This window comes from Acinonyx jubatus, chromosome C1, assembly GCF_027475565.1.
Source record: "Acinonyx jubatus isolate Ajub_Pintada_27869175 chromosome C1, VMU_Ajub_asm_v1.0, whole genome shotgun sequence".
Classification (NCBI taxonomy): Eukaryota; Metazoa; Chordata; class Mammalia; order Carnivora; family Felidae; genus Acinonyx; species Acinonyx jubatus.
The window spans coordinates 153,232,841-153,248,823 of record NC_069381.1 but is presented as its reverse complement, the minus strand read 5'-3'; positions in this window follow the sequence as shown (position 1 = coordinate 153,248,823).

Here is a 15,983-nt window from a genome sequence, read left to right as displayed (position 1 = left end):
TTGAGGGTTCCCTTGGTGACCCCATCTCAGGCTTTATCAGTGATCTTGAGGCAGTTCATGATGTGGAAATGACTTTTCCAATACTCTCAGAGGGTGAGGTTTGTTCCTTCAGTCACCTCGAAGCATCACTGAAATAGTGCTTTGGTATAAAACTTTTTAAAATTTGAAATCACCTGCTGATACATGGGCTGTACGACTGGAGTGGTGTTGAGAGGAAGGAACTTGACCTTAATGAACTCAAATTCCTCCAGTAAGTTGTTATCAAAGCCTGGAGGATGGACAGAATTATCCATAATCAGCAAGGGTTTGAGTGGCATATTCTTTTCTAAAAGATATTTCTTCACTGTAGGACCAAAGACCTTTTTGATCCACTCAATGAACAAGATACGAGTGACCCAAGCCACACTCTTGACCTCCACATAACATTTTACTGGCTCTTCTGCACCTTCAATTTCTTAAAGGCTGTGGATTCTTGGAACGATACATGAGCAAGGACTTGACTGTGAAATCTCCTCTTGCATTAGCACAACACAAGAGGGTGAGACAGTCTTTCATGGGCTTGTGACCAGATACTGCATTCCCTTCTTCTGTAATGTAGGTCTTCTTTGGTATCTTGTCCCAAAAAAAGCCCCATCTCATCACAGTTAAAAACTTGCTCCAGCAGGTAACACTTGGAATCCATGAGCTTCTGGAACTTGGTAGCTAATGTCCGAACTCACAGCCTCTCTGTGCCTCATAACACTATGGATACCACTTCTCCTCTTAGACTTATCAAACCATCCCCTGCTTACCTTGAAGCCTTCTTCATTTTCTGTTGACATACCTGGAAGTTTACTTACAAGGTCAGTGTACAAGGCCTTTCCCTTCTTGTAGAGAAAGTTCTCAGTCTGGTCACAGTATCACCTGCCAGTTGCTTCTCATTTATCCAAACCAGAAGCAACCTTTCTACATCTTCCAGAACATGTGGATGTTGCTTTGATATTCTTGTGAGTCCTTTTCCTACATCTAGACCCCTTATTTCTTTCTTCTTTAATGTTGTGCAAATGGTCGACACAGACTTATAAAAAATTGCAATTTCAGCCACTAAATACCTTGTTCATACTTCTTGATGATTTCCTTCCTAATTTCCACTGTAATCATCTTCTTACTGACTTTCTTTTCAACCTTTTTCTGCATGGGGCCATTGCATACACTCGCATGGATGTTGACTACAGTACAGTACTAATAAACTCTTGTCATATACTGTATTTAATGTAACTGGCCATAAGGCAGCAGGGGAAAACATCTATATCTGCAGGCAGCCTGACCTATATTGGAGCAAAGCATTCCTAAGCTTACTCTTGTGTGGAAAAGCAAAGGACTGTCCATAGGTAACTTGAAGTGACAAAAAATACATGAGTGTAAGTTGTGGGCACCTTCCAACTTTCTGAAAAATCACTGATCTCTGCCAAACACCACAGCCAGAGACGAAGCATCCAAGCACAGGAGACAATCACCCAGAATCCCTGAGAGAAAGAGAGAAAGAGAGAAAGAGAGAAAGAGAGAAAGAGAGAGAGAGAGAGAAGAACTACTGGCTCCGTTGCAATGTGATGTTTGGCATCAGGTACTACTCATATTGCAAGACATCACTTGTTTATCATTTAAAATTTATTAGAAATGTTTGCTCCTCTTGTAGAAGAACACTTGCAAAACAAGTTACTTGCAATCGAAGGTTTTACTGTATTCAACTTTATGATTGTTTTAGATTTACATAAAAGTTGCAAAGAAAGCACAAATTTCCCACACACCCTTCACCCACTTTCCCATGTTGTTTTTTATTCCCAACTGTTCTTTTTTTATTTGTTAACTCTTTTATTAGTAAACAGTTTTTCTCCTCACTACCATTTCTGTTTTGTAAGTTTTGTTGTTTTTTTGTTTGTTTGTTTGTTTCGGGAGAATTTAGTGACTCATCACTTATATATAACACCCAGTGCTAATCCCAACAAGTGTCCTCCTTAATGCCCATCACCCATTTAGCCCATCCCCCACCCGCTTTCCCTCCAGCAGCCTTCAGTTTGTTCTCTATAGTTAAGAGTCTTTTATGGTTTGCCTACATCTGTTATCTTATTTTTCCCTCTCTTTCCCTATGTTCATCTGTTGTTTCTTAAATTCCACGTATTAATGAAATCACATATTTTTCTTTCTCTGACTGACTTATTTCACTAAGCATAGTACACTCTAGCTCCAACCATGTTGTGCAAATGGCAAGATTTCATTCCTTTGGATCTCTGAGTAATATTTCATTGTGTATGTATACCACATCTTTGTCCATTCATCAGTCGATGTGTGTATTTGGGCTCTTTCCATAATTTGGCTATTGTTGATAGCACTGCTATAAACATTGGGGTGCATATGCCCCTTCATATCAGCATTTTTGTTACATAGTACATTTGCCAGAACCAGAAACCAGTCTTAGCATATTACTATTAATCAAACTTTAGATGTAATTTGGATTTCACCAGTTTATCCATGGATGGCTCCCCACCACACACCTAGTTATTTAATATCAAGGATCCCTTCCAGAATGTGACATTCTATTTATTCATCATATCTCTTTAGCCTCATCTGACCTGAGATAGTTTCTTTAGTCACTGTTTATGACACCATTTTAAAAAGTACTAGGCAATTACTTTGTAGAATGTTCTCAATTTGGGTTTATGTGATGTCTTCCTCAGAATTAGACTGTTGTTATGGATTTAGAGAAAGAATATATCACAGAGGTGAAATACTCTTTTCATCCTATCAGTGATACATGGCATCAACATGAGTTATCACTGGTAATGTTACCTTGGTCACTTACTTTACATAGTGTTTGCTAGGTTTTTCCATTATAAAGGTAATCCTTATTTCCATAGTCTATTTTTTTGGGAACAAGCTACCAAATGTAGCCCGAACTCAAGGAAACAGAGACACAAACACTGTTTATGTTCTAAATACTGGCAGAGACAGTATCTTAACAAATTATTTGGAATTGTTCCATAAGGAAGATTTATCTCTTCTCTCTCATTTAAATATGAATCCTGGTTTTCATGGAGCAAAACACTAATCTGGCAAAGCAAGGAGAAAGAAAGGAACATTTTCAGAGAGGAAGAAAAAATCCTTAGAAAGTGTGTTTTTCTTTGAAATTCTCAACAGGTACAAAAAAGGATTTGGAAACTAGATTCTAGTGTTTTGTAATAATAGCTCATAGGAAAAAAGAAAAAAGGGGACAGGACATTAAGATCACCATCACAGTTCTTAAACATCCATGCATACACCAACTATGGCCTTTAAGTATTTTTAAAGAAGGATAAAAGAACTTACATGTCAAAATGCCTCAAAAATATTGTGTTTTCAGGTCAATTTCTCTATGAAAAATGTCAACACTTAGTCAGCCATCAGGTTCCAGTAACATCTGGTATGCATCCTAATGCACACTGTTGAGAATTCCATCTTCCTTCTACAAACCTTTGCCAAGACAGACTGCTTAACTATCCTTATCTATTCCAAACTACACATCCTTTGGAGGATTTATTGTGTTCACAGTCCTATACCAAACTCCAAAATGTCATCTAGCATTATCTCAGAATCAAGGGAACACACACAAGACAGAGAATATCAAACACTTCATTTACTTTCTAGATCAGCTGTAGACCTAAATAGGACAAAACTTTGTTTCTTTGGCACCTACATTTTTAAAGGAAAAATGGCTGGAGAGAATTAGTAGCAGAAAACAAAGCATCAATTATACATGCAGGTCTTTCATTTTACAAACTGGGAGCTGAGTTTTAGACAAGGGACTATGACTAGGAAAGATGCAGAACTGAGATTAGAAAACAGCTCTTCTTATAATCCACAATCCTTAAGCAAAATAAATGTGTTACAAAGTAAGACTTTTATTATATCAAACAATTTGAGCACTACAATAGGCAATGTTTTATCAGCCACTATGAGAATTTGTCCAATTAGTGAAGTAGAGGAAAATAACTTAGGTACTATGGTGATGTTTGCAAACGTTTTCAATTGTCTTTCAGTTCAAAGGAATGAGGGATTAAGTTAAATGGTGGCCAGCAGACTGAAAGGATTTCACACTCTCTACAAAGTGAGTAAATTACACTTTTGAGATACCTGCCTGAAGAGGAACAAATTCAGCATACTAATGATTATTATACTCAGTCCTTTGCTTCAAGTAGGTTCAGCTGCTTTGGCTTTATTTTTGCACTACATTTTTATTGTGTAATAAAATAAATTTTCATTTGCATACTTTCCCCAAACATCCTCGCTGCAGTGAATGTTCTTTTCTCTCTCCTATCAAGTAATCATATTCAGTCAACAGCAAAAGACATCAGAAAACTCAACTTCTCAACCTCAAAGACCTTCAGCAAGAATTAAAGGTTATGCATTAATTCCAGGAAAGGCAAATTGATTTTAAGGTCCTTATTAACCAGGTGAGACAGGAAATGCATTATTCTTGATGACAAATGCATAATGGTTTAGGATCTCCTCCTAAACTATGCTTTGGGGATTCTTCCACAGAACTACATAGACTGAACATTTTATTTCTATTTATTCATCAGTCACAAAAATCATTGCTCAACCAAATGAGAGTTTAAACATGTAATTTAGGTTTAACCTTTAAGGTCCCTCTGCCTTCTTCCTCCCAGTCATGTTTTTAAGTTACAGGGTTTTTACAGGCATTTACAACTTAGCTCTAAGAGGGTCTTCAGATCTTTATGGGCATGGTACCGATTTCAAAGTCAGGAATCCTGAGAGATTTGATGCATGCAGAAAACAAAAAAGGTCCACCCAGGTGCAATTGAGTGAGCCAAGGGACTCGCCATCCCATGCATCGGTTCACAGTTTAAAGCCAGGGGACAGTGTCTCTCTGGAAGAAAGAACACATTCTAGCAAAGATAGAGATCAGGACAAAATGTCAATCCTCTTAAAAGTATGAGGGCTGTAGCCCGTTCAATTTAAACCCTATGCTCTGGTTCAGTTGTCTTCACTTGACCGAAGTGGGGCTGGGGAAAGAAAAAGAGATTGAGGAAGAGTTGAGGGAATGGGTTTTAGTCAGAAAATACCAGACAGGCAATCTGGCAAAAAGTATTTCACTCTTGTCTTGGCTAAGAAAAAATAGTGCCAGAGTCAAAAAAAGGCAGCACGTGTGGTATTGAATAAGGACTGATGTTAACAGTCACTTAACCATCAGAGACCTATTAGCCCCAATAGGCCTGTGGACTGTATCTATTATTTCTTTAGTCCTCTAAGAGAATCCCCATCATATACTAAAGGGTGAAGGTGATGAGCAGTCTCCGGGCAATCATTCATTTAGCAAAGCATCTCCTAGACTCTTTGCATTTTAGGTAGGTGGAAATGAAGATATAATCATAACAGTAACCACCATTCACTCTGGTCAGTGGCTCAGAGCTTCATCTTGGCACCACCAAATGAACTGAAACAAAAAGCCAAATGAATCATCTGACTGCATTTCAAACACACTGTGCTATCTTAAGTAGAAACTGTTTAGGTTAAACTGCTCTCCCAATGTTATCTTCAAGGAATGCATAAATCTATTTTCCTCCTATGCTTGAAATTGATTAATGTTGAAATACAGCCATTCATCTTCAAGACTGAGTATACTTAGAAACCGAAAGCTTTTCAAGTTAAGATTCAAAACTTAATGGGGGGTGTTTTCTGCTCTAACGGTGTATCCAATTTTCCTGGCTATAGCTTTATCATCATCAAAACCGTCTATACTTGAGTGAATATTGTACAAAGACAGCCACTTGCATAGTTTCTGCCTTTAAGAGCTGGCAAAATAGAAACAATAGGAAGTGTGCATGTGAACAGATTACTATGGTAATTCAAACAACACACTATGTGTCAGTTATTTCAAAACAAGTCTTAAGAATATACATTTGTGGGGTGCCTAGGTGGCTCAGTTGGTTATGCATAGGACTCCTGATTTCACCTCAGGTCATGATCCCAGGGTCATGGGATGGAGCCCCTTGTGGGGCTCCACACTTAGCGTGTATCTTGCTTAAGATTCTCTCTCCCTGCTCCCCACCTCTACCACCTCCCCCACTCATGCCCTCCCACTTTCTAAAAAAACCCAAAAAATTTAAAAAAATAATATGCATTTATATAATTCACAGACTTCCCAAAGCTTGGCACATTTTCTCCCATTGTAGTTATCAGCACATCTTTCCACTAACCTGCCCACACTAGAAGGCTAAGAATAATTGTAGGCTTTCTTTGCCTAACCTCTCATATGTAACCATTAACTCTGCCCTATTGACTGAAGTACCTAGAAAGCTTTTCAGCGAATCTCAGCTTCTACTTCCATTGTCTTAGCCTATGCCCTTATTTCTCTTTTGGAGTTCTTTAATATCTTTCTTCTTTCTCTAGCTCCCTACACTCAATCTATCTACAATACAACCAGAGCAAAGTTTCTAAAATAAAGAATTGTTTGACTTTTCAACTTAAAATCCTTCAATGGGGGGCACCTGGGTGTCTCAGTGGGTTAAGCATCCGACTTCAGCTCAGGTCATGATCTCGTGGTCCACAGGTTTGAGCCCCACATCGGGCTCTGGGCTGACAGCTCAGAACCTGGAGCCTGCTTCGGATTCTGTCTCCCTCTCTCTCTGCCCTTCCCCCACTCATGCTCTGTCTGTCTCCATCTCTCAAAAATGAATAAACGTTAAAAAAATTTTTTTTAATCCTTCAATGGTATGCCATTACCTAGACTGTGAAGCCCAAACAGCTTTCAGGGAAAAGCATCATGGTTCCTTTCTAGCTTCCCTCTCCTGACACCACTTCCCACCTGCACCAAGAAGCCCAGCACACTAAACTTCTGCAGTGTCTTAAATGTTCTACACATTTTTCTCCCTCTCACCTCTTACCTTCTGTTGTCTAAATCATCGTATCTCTCATTTCTTACTTCTCCAGTAGATGCACCCCTACCAACACACACCTTCATATTCATGAAAAACCTTCATTCTTTGTGCAGTACTGAATTCAAATGTGTCCTCTTCCAGAAGGATTCTATGATAACTCCAGGGGACATTTTATTTTCTCCTTTAAATAATTGTTCCTACCTATTCTTCATCACATACCACACTGTGGTAATCAGATGTCCTCATGCCTGTCTCTGTGCCCTGCTTTGTTCTACTTTTCTTTGTATCTATAGCACATAATTGGTACCTAATTAATGTCTGATGGATGAGTAGATGAGTGAATAAATGGATGGATGAATCATGCCTGGCTAATAGGAAAACTTATTGGTTAAATATTCTAATTAACAGGATTTTTGATGAGAATACAATGTAGCATTTAAAATATTATTTACAAATATATTAGCATGTATTTAATATATATTAATTGAACAAACACTAGTAAATAGTCAAAGAGCTCTCCATCACATTTGCACAGCATCTGGCTCTAAATGCTTACTTTAAATGCCCGTTTGATTCTAATTTTAGACTGTAAACTTAATAAAGATAATGCTTTCCTGTAAAAAAAAAAGTGCTTCTCAAATAAGAATGTGTCTCCTTTATTTTGTAGTGAAATATAATCCCACCCCATAAACCTACTTAATCTTGTCCATCTGCACATCCTCTTCTAGGAAAAATTCCTCTCTTTATTGAGAAAACTAAAGCTGTATACTTGCATAGCTTTCCAAATTGTAGTTAAGGATGGAAAGCTGCAAAAGCATACTTGACCAGAGAGGAACCAGACAGACGATAGCAGGTTTCTGAAGGTAAATCAGGCTCCATGCGAGGGGAGAGAGGTTGTGGAAACATTACATAAAAACCAAAAATAAAGGGCAACCCCTTAGCATAACTCCCAGGCACCACTGGATTACTGTAAATGATCTGCATGCAGGTGAGGAAGGGATGATCTGGGTATGCTCTCCTTCCTTGTATCTCTACACTGTAAATATCCTCACACAAATTTCCATTACTTACAGGTTTCAAGGGGAAAAGAATCCAGTTTATAGAATTTAAAAACCAGTAATTAAAAAAAATTGTGATAGAATGGTACGGACTTAATTTTTCAAAGTAAAAGCATGAAGAAGAAAACAACTTCTATCTATAATCAGCAACAATTCCTAAAATATGTTTTAATGCACAAAAGGATTTAATGCAAATGTCTTAGTGAGGATGACTGCAAGGAAATTAACTTTCTGAAAAACCAAGTACATTTCTTGTGGCTGAGGACTTCATCATGAGCTGACCCTAAAGACTGATGTTTGGCTATCATAATTCTAATAATGGAAGCAGACAAAGATTCCCACCTTTAAAGAAATACAAGTTACAGGTAAATCAATTACTCAAGATGACACAAGGAAATAAAAGGAGATCCAAATATAGAAGTCATGTTCTTGAGTTTATTAATGATGATGTTTTGTTAAGCATCAAGATTTGTTCTGATAAATGAGGTCCAAAGGAAGATGTGTAATAAAGTAATACCATAAAGTTAACATTTATAAATATCCATTTTTTTAAGAACTCTATAATCAGCACTTCTACTTTATCAGCTACCCCTTCCCAGTTCATTGTTATTTACTGTTCTTTGGGGACATTCATTTCAAATCCTAATGCTTTCCTGTAAAAAAACAAAACAAAAAAAAAGCTTTCCTGAAGTGAAGCTTGTGTGAACCCTACCTCTCCAGGTAGTACCTAATCTCACCTTCCTTTTCTTAAAGATGAAATAAAAACTACCTCTCTTCTCCTTTCAGGTAGACACCAAACAAACCACCAGCATTATGATAATTTGAGACTCAACTAATGCAGTAATTTAGAAATAACAACTTCTCTGAACTCTGCAATTCAATGTGGTTTGCAATCCAAATTGTTTATAATGGTGAAGACAGAGTCTTCTTAATGCTATATATAAGACACCTTTAGAATAATGCCTATCATGTCAACATACATCCTTTTTGAAAGAAGTCTTTGAAACTGTGAGTCTGATGCTAAATAAAACATGTCCTATTAAATCTGCAGTTTGTTTACCTACCATTGTTATAGAACTTTATGTGGACTAACCACTACATGTTTGTCACATGTTTACTATTTTAGACTCTGAGATAAGCATTCCCACAAAGTGAAAATAATGGAGAGCTATTTAACTAAGATCACATGCCTGAGGCATTCATTCAATATACTTATGTACTACCAAAATTTTTTCTGAACCTTAGCTTTACTCTGCTTTTGAATTCATCCACCTCCACCATGTCACATGCATATACCTGAATTAATCTATCTAGGTCAAAAAAAAAAAAAAAAAAGAAAAAAAGGACAAATAAATGTAAGCTTTGAAATCAGAAAAGATAGCTTTCATCTCACTTGGGCGAGTCTCAGTCTTCTCAAACTGAATTGGGAGTATCATGTGTATTTCTCTACAGGGTTGCTTTACAGGTTGAAAGTGGTTATATGTATGCTAGCATTATAGAATGTTTCCATCTTTCATCCAGCTTTGGGAATTTCAAATCTTTTATGGAGAGGTCTCTGATTCACTTGGAAAATAAAAGCTTGAGTACTCAACATCATTTATTAAATTATTCTTTGTTTGAATATTGTGCAGTAAAAACATTCAGTAGTAAGGAAAATACCTGGGTCATTGAAATAAACAGGTTCATTCTGAGCAGTTCTGTGCTGTATTTCTGAGAAATGGTAGCAACAGAATATGAGTAATCCCAGGGAGAGCAGTTTGCTTGGTAAAGTAGCAACAGAGAGGGTGACAGGAGTTTATTGAACATACTGTAGTCTTAAGTTGGGATACCTTAGCCTCAAAAGCTAACAAACCTGATTTTATGTATCTGTGACCTGAATCCATCTTTAGGAACAGACTCCCATTAACTCAGGAGAATTGAGTTTAAAACTACAATGCCAAGTTATTTTAGAGGAGAATTATTTTTGTTGAGGTAAAAGATACTGGGGGTCTCTCTTTCACATGTACTTACCACTCCTGTAGGCAACTCTAGAGAATGCCAAGTTAGAACTTAGATATCAGTTTGTTAATTTAACATGAAAGCCCTAATCTATAACTGCCAAAAGGCACTGGACAGGTGGAATTCTGCAGTCAATATGTTATCTCTTGGTAAGCAAGCTTCAAGGAAAGCTAAATCAAGAATGGAAGATTGCCTGGTGAGTATGTGATCAGAATAAGTGAGGTGTGTGACCAGTGCCATTAAACCTTTGAACCATAAAAAGAAAGTTTATGCTATTTCACTCCATCCTGGAGTCATAACTGCCACCTGGACCAGACAGATGGTGTGTTCTTAAACAATGTGTTCTTGCCCTATGGGCAGCTTCATCTAGTGTTTGCCTCTTCTTATGAGTCCATGACTGACCAACCCCCCTGCTGTCCATTATAGCCCTTCAGTAATGTATGTTAACACCTTTCATCTGAGAACAGGCAAATCTTACAGCCTGAGACCTGTTGCCTCTATACTGTGATAGCATTGCTCTGATTTTAAATGTTGTTTTTAAGGTTTAACTCTTACAAGGCAATTATTCACTTTAAGTTATTGGGAAAATCCTGGAACCCTCATCTTCTGAAAAGAACAGTTCCAGAATGTACGACATGATGAGCATGGTGAGTTAGGAAAATATATTTAGTTAGATAGGAATCCTCAACAGGAATGATAAGTGGGGAAAAGAGAAGAGCCACTGAAAGTTCTAATCACGGAAGCTGTCAGAGTTTGGTTTGCAATGTTCTATAGCACGGATTTACAGAAAACAATTTCTAGCTATTAACAGAAAACTCCTAATTAACTTGGATCTCAGTCTTTCTGCTGTAAGGTTACGCATGCATGGACAGGAAATATTCAAATTTAATTTCATCAGGGCAATTCAAAAAGGCAAATTTGAGAAGGAGCAGACCTAGTACTTTTCCTTTCTTCTGTCCCTTTTTGTGGAAAAATTGAATGTGTATAGGAGATCTCACACACCACAGGAAATGCCCTCAATTATAGAATGCAATAAAAGGATTTTCCTGTAGGGCCTCCTGAACATAGTAAGTCATCTTGATGACTTGTTTGAATTCTCTTTTCATTTGTAACTCTTATGGTTCTTTTGATCACCACTGTCTACTCTGCAGTGGTTCAATACTTGCAAGATGCCAGAGGAATAGAAATTTCTAAGTCCTGCAGTATATTTCCTTAAAAGATAGGAGTTCTCAGACTGCCTAGAAAAATAATCACACCTTTCCACCATTAATAGTAAAAAAAATTCCATGAAAAAATACTTCCATGATGCAATATGATGCTTTCTGTGGATATATAATAAGGATATCACTATTTCTCAACTTGACCAACTTTCTGAGCCACCAGCACAATGACGTCATATTGAACACTTGATAGATTTCATACTCTCCATACTCTCTCTGACCTTTCTCATCATTATTCTGAAAGTGAAGAAGGTCTGTACCCTTCGGTGAAAGAGATATATATTTTCTGAGAGCTACTGCTTACCATTTTCATTACTTTACAAACCATTCTGTCTGTCTGCAATTTAAGTTATCTTTCTGTGGTTTTGTCAAGTAGAACAAATTGGTAAGTAGAATTAAAGAACCAAGAGAAACTGCCTGCCTTTACTATCTTTATCCTATCCATGTAGAGGAGGATCTAAAATATAAAAATAAGAAACATCTAGAGAAGGTAGGGAGGGAATCCCTAAATAAAAAACATCTAGGGAAGGTAGGATGAAGGAATATATGCCTGTATATCATCAAATCAACAGAACAGGACATCCAGGACAATGGGTCCCCTGTCTTAACCCATCCCATGAATAAAGGTCATATACGTGATCCTCTCCAGGCTGCTGCATAAGCTTGGAGTTAAGCTCAATGCTCTCACCTAGTTGTAATTCCAGCCCTTTCTCTCTCATTCTGAAAAGCAAACGCAAGTCAGTGAACATGACATTATTATAGTGGATTCAAGGTTATCCCTATAATTTATAAGACAGCTAATCTTTCAAACACTTGAACACCTGACACTACAACTGATCTCCATGTGCCCCTATATCATAGTTAAACCTTATGAGTTAAACCTATAACAAGAATTATTATTCACAAAGCATGTGATAGAGATTGCATGACATAAAAGGCCTACTTGTAACCTAAGAAACCTTTAGAACCTGCAGTGAGTTTTGCTTTTGCTTTGCTTGGGTGAATAGTAAGGTGGGAACTAGAGAACATTTATATAAGAACAGAGAAGGAAAGCAGAGAGAAAGAACAATCAATCTGTCTATAATACAGAATGATGGATTTGTGCATTTGGGAAAGAGCAGGAGGCAGGAGAGAAAAAAATTATTCAGTAATCAAGCATTTCCTTTTCAATTGTTTGATGAGTTTGCATTGGTTGTCATTTTTTGCCTACACTGGGATAATCCTTCATGAATACTATCCCCTTGGGTTTCTCTACAAATGCAAGATGTGTTTCTTATGAGATTATTCCCCAGAGTCTCATTCTGAAATAAACAGTTCATTGCTTATAAGGTTTTTATAGAGCAAGTTCTCTTTCAATAGATATATGACTCAAAAAGAAATGGAACTGTATAAAAACTGTTCCTACACTCTCATCCCCCCAAACCATGGGATTTCTAACTTGCTCCTTGTTCTCTGGTGAGTCCTGAGGCTCCCTTTCCCCTTCTTTTCAGAAAGTAACATACTATCAGTATGCAAATTGTTTGGCTCTCAAATGCAAATGGATGCCTATCTAGAATATTTTACAGTCTTTTCTCAACAGTGCAGAATAAAGTAACCCAGCACATAAATCATATAGCAAAGGCTTATGTGCCATAGGTAAGTTCTTAGAATTTTTAACTACCTAGAAAAATGACTATAACACATGGTATCTCTAAATTCAGCCTTTAAATTCAGTTTTAAACTCTCTGCTTTTGAAGATCTCATCTTAAAAATGAAATGGATGTCTGGTTAGTGTGCTTGCAAAATGCCTTAAAGGATAAAGCAAGAAGTATAGATTCCTAACATTTATTTTTATGAGCAATGTGTTCAGTACTTTTCACTATGCTATTTGTCTTTTAAGTGCTTTGTTAATATGCTGTAAAAAGCAATTAATAGTCCCAAGGCTCCAGTAACCAAGTAGTATTAACCACTTTCTCATTCAAAATGATTTAAAAAGGTTAAAACTGTTTCCACTATAGAAAAGGGAGAAAATAGTAAACCTAGTTTAATAATGAACTATCCCCACCTATAGCCCAGACTTACACACATAAAGAAGTTATATATTCAAAAAACATTTTTTCCTGACTATGTTCCAGTACCTGAGCTGAGAATTGTATCATGCAAATAGCCAAGATATAAACTGCCCCTGCCAAAAAAGCCAAGATATAAGGCCATTTGGTCATTTACCTTGACAATCTAAAATCTGTTCAGTTGTTCTAGAGCAGAATTCATTGGAAGAAACATTCAGGCAGGATGAAACAGGGATGTGAATTTTTTCTTGCTCGAACACATTCTGGCATAGCACACAAAAGTTCAACAAGGCTGGACATCACACTGTAGGGCAAGGTCTCCTTGGGTTGTGGGGGATTTTTAAGCTGCATCATTAGGGATGGTTGGTCCTTCTCTGTTGGGATTAGAAACCAGGGTATAATAGCAATATAATGTGTTAATAATATGACTCCAATCCTCTCTTGCCAGCTAAGCATTGACAGCTTGGGCAAGGGGCCATGTGTGACACAGTAAGCCAGCAGCAGGATTTACCAAATGAGCCCTCAAGACTGGCAAAGTAGCAAACCCACTCTGGCATGATCTCATGGTTAACCAGGTTTGATTTCCTTAAGCACTGAATCATGGCCTTTTCCCACTGAAATTCAAAGAGAACCATTTATTTTTCTGGTGAAGTCAACCTATAAAGTCAGTCTTAGATTCTCTCAAATGACCTTTCTGATTCCAAATAATGGACCCCACTCTATCAAATCTGTATCATCTAACTCATAAGAACTGTGAAGCCAGTCACTGAAGTTGATGCAGGAGACCCAGAAGATGATTGAGAATAGCCAGATGACCAACCACAGGAAGAAAGTCATGTTCTCCCAAAGTAAACTAGCAAGCACTTTGGTAATAACAACCCAAAAGATATACGATGTCCATTCCAGAAAGTGTAAGAAAGCTGCCATCCATAGCTGCAGCATGGTGACTGAGAAATGGCATGCTCTCAAGTCCCCTCCAAAGACTAGAAAAAGAAGGGTCATAAGCCCTGCTCAGCTGTGGGCTTTAGATTCATTGTTAATAGATTATTTGGCAGATTCTGGGTGCTATAATTCAGTGATATTTACCAGGAGGCTGGGAGGCCCCAGGAGCATAACAATATTGTTAGTAGACTCTGGAATGGCTACTAGCTTTCCATTTGACATATCAGTACTGGAGAGCAAGCCCAACAGCACAACAGAGTAGCTGAGGTGGTCACTTAGAGAGGTAGATACTGAATTCAGTGCTGTCCTAGTGACAATTATCTTGGAAGACTCCTAGTGCAAGATGACTTCTCTTCTCACCTCCCATAACCTCAGGTGCTTCTTTCTGGGCAGGAATGGTAAAATTGCACAGGCCCAGGTTGCACGAATCCTGCAAATTCCAAAGAAGGGTTGTCTTTAAGTCTGGCTCTTGGCCAGCTCCTGAGAAAATAACCTCTAAGCCCTGGGAATATTCTGCATAATAAAAATGTTTTTTGTGTGCTTGAGGCCATAGGCCATGGTATACCAGTTTCACCAGATAAATTTATGCTGAAAATATGTTTTCTGGCAAATGCCTCAAGTGTGTATGTATAATATATGCTGGAATCTGAGTGGCTGAAGTCAGTCGTGCAGCTTACACAACTGACTCCTATAAAACCCTAAATACCAAGGCTTGGATGAGCTTCCCTAGTGGCAACACTTGGAAAATATTCTCTCATTTCATATTGTTGCTGAGGGAATTAAGTGTGACCCTGTGTGACTCAACTGAAAGGAGGCATCTTGTGCCTGGTTTCTCCTGTACTTGACCTTATGCCACCTGTTACCTTTGCTGGTCTTAATCTGTATCTTTTCACTATAATAAAATGTAACAGTGAGTGTAACAGCTTTGCTGAGCCCAGGGAGTCTTTCCAGAGAATCATTGTGCCTTGGGGTCTTGGGGACCCTCACCCACCTTCCTGTTAGGCAAGGGCTGTTTTGATCACTCAGAGGTCATGTCATTACTGCCACACATTACACATCCATGACCCTGTGGCAGTTGAGTGCACTGATCTGCAGCTACAACTTGGGTGAGGATGGCCAGAATAGAATGTTCAACATAAATGTTTAGATTTGGAACTGCTATATCACATGAGAGGGGTACAAAACAAAGGGTGCAGCCCCAGATGGATGAGTCAACAACAACCAGCCAGTCAATATAGCAGTGCCTTCCAAGTTGGTGTTAGCTCATTCCTTGGTATAGGGTACTGTTCAGATTTGCCAATCACCTGAGGAAGTTTGAGTATGGGGGCGGGCAGACAGATGGGAAAGTTTACACAGATCAGATACCTATATGCATTTGCGGGACTCCAGGAATTTCCTATCGCCCTCCAATTTGTGGGTCTCTAAGAGACAGGTCCGACAAAATCCACTCCTATAAGAAAAGGCTGTCCTTAACACAACATTAAGCAAGAAGTCCAGCCAGTCTCCTAGTGAAAGCCAGGGCAGTATTAGTGCAGTTTGTCTTTAACTGTTCTAGCGCTCTCTCTGTATTTATATCTATCCCATATTCCATATACCTATTTCATAGAAACAGCTAGATAGATGTGAAATGTATTTTATTATACATATCCACACATATTTTGAAACTTCTCAGTATCAAAATGCCTCAACTGTGAAGAGTTATCTGAGGGAATGTGTCTGGATATCCCAATAAAAAAGGGCCATCTCTCCTAATCCATTCAGTGATTAAATTGTTGTAGAGGGACATGTGCATTTGGACAGTAT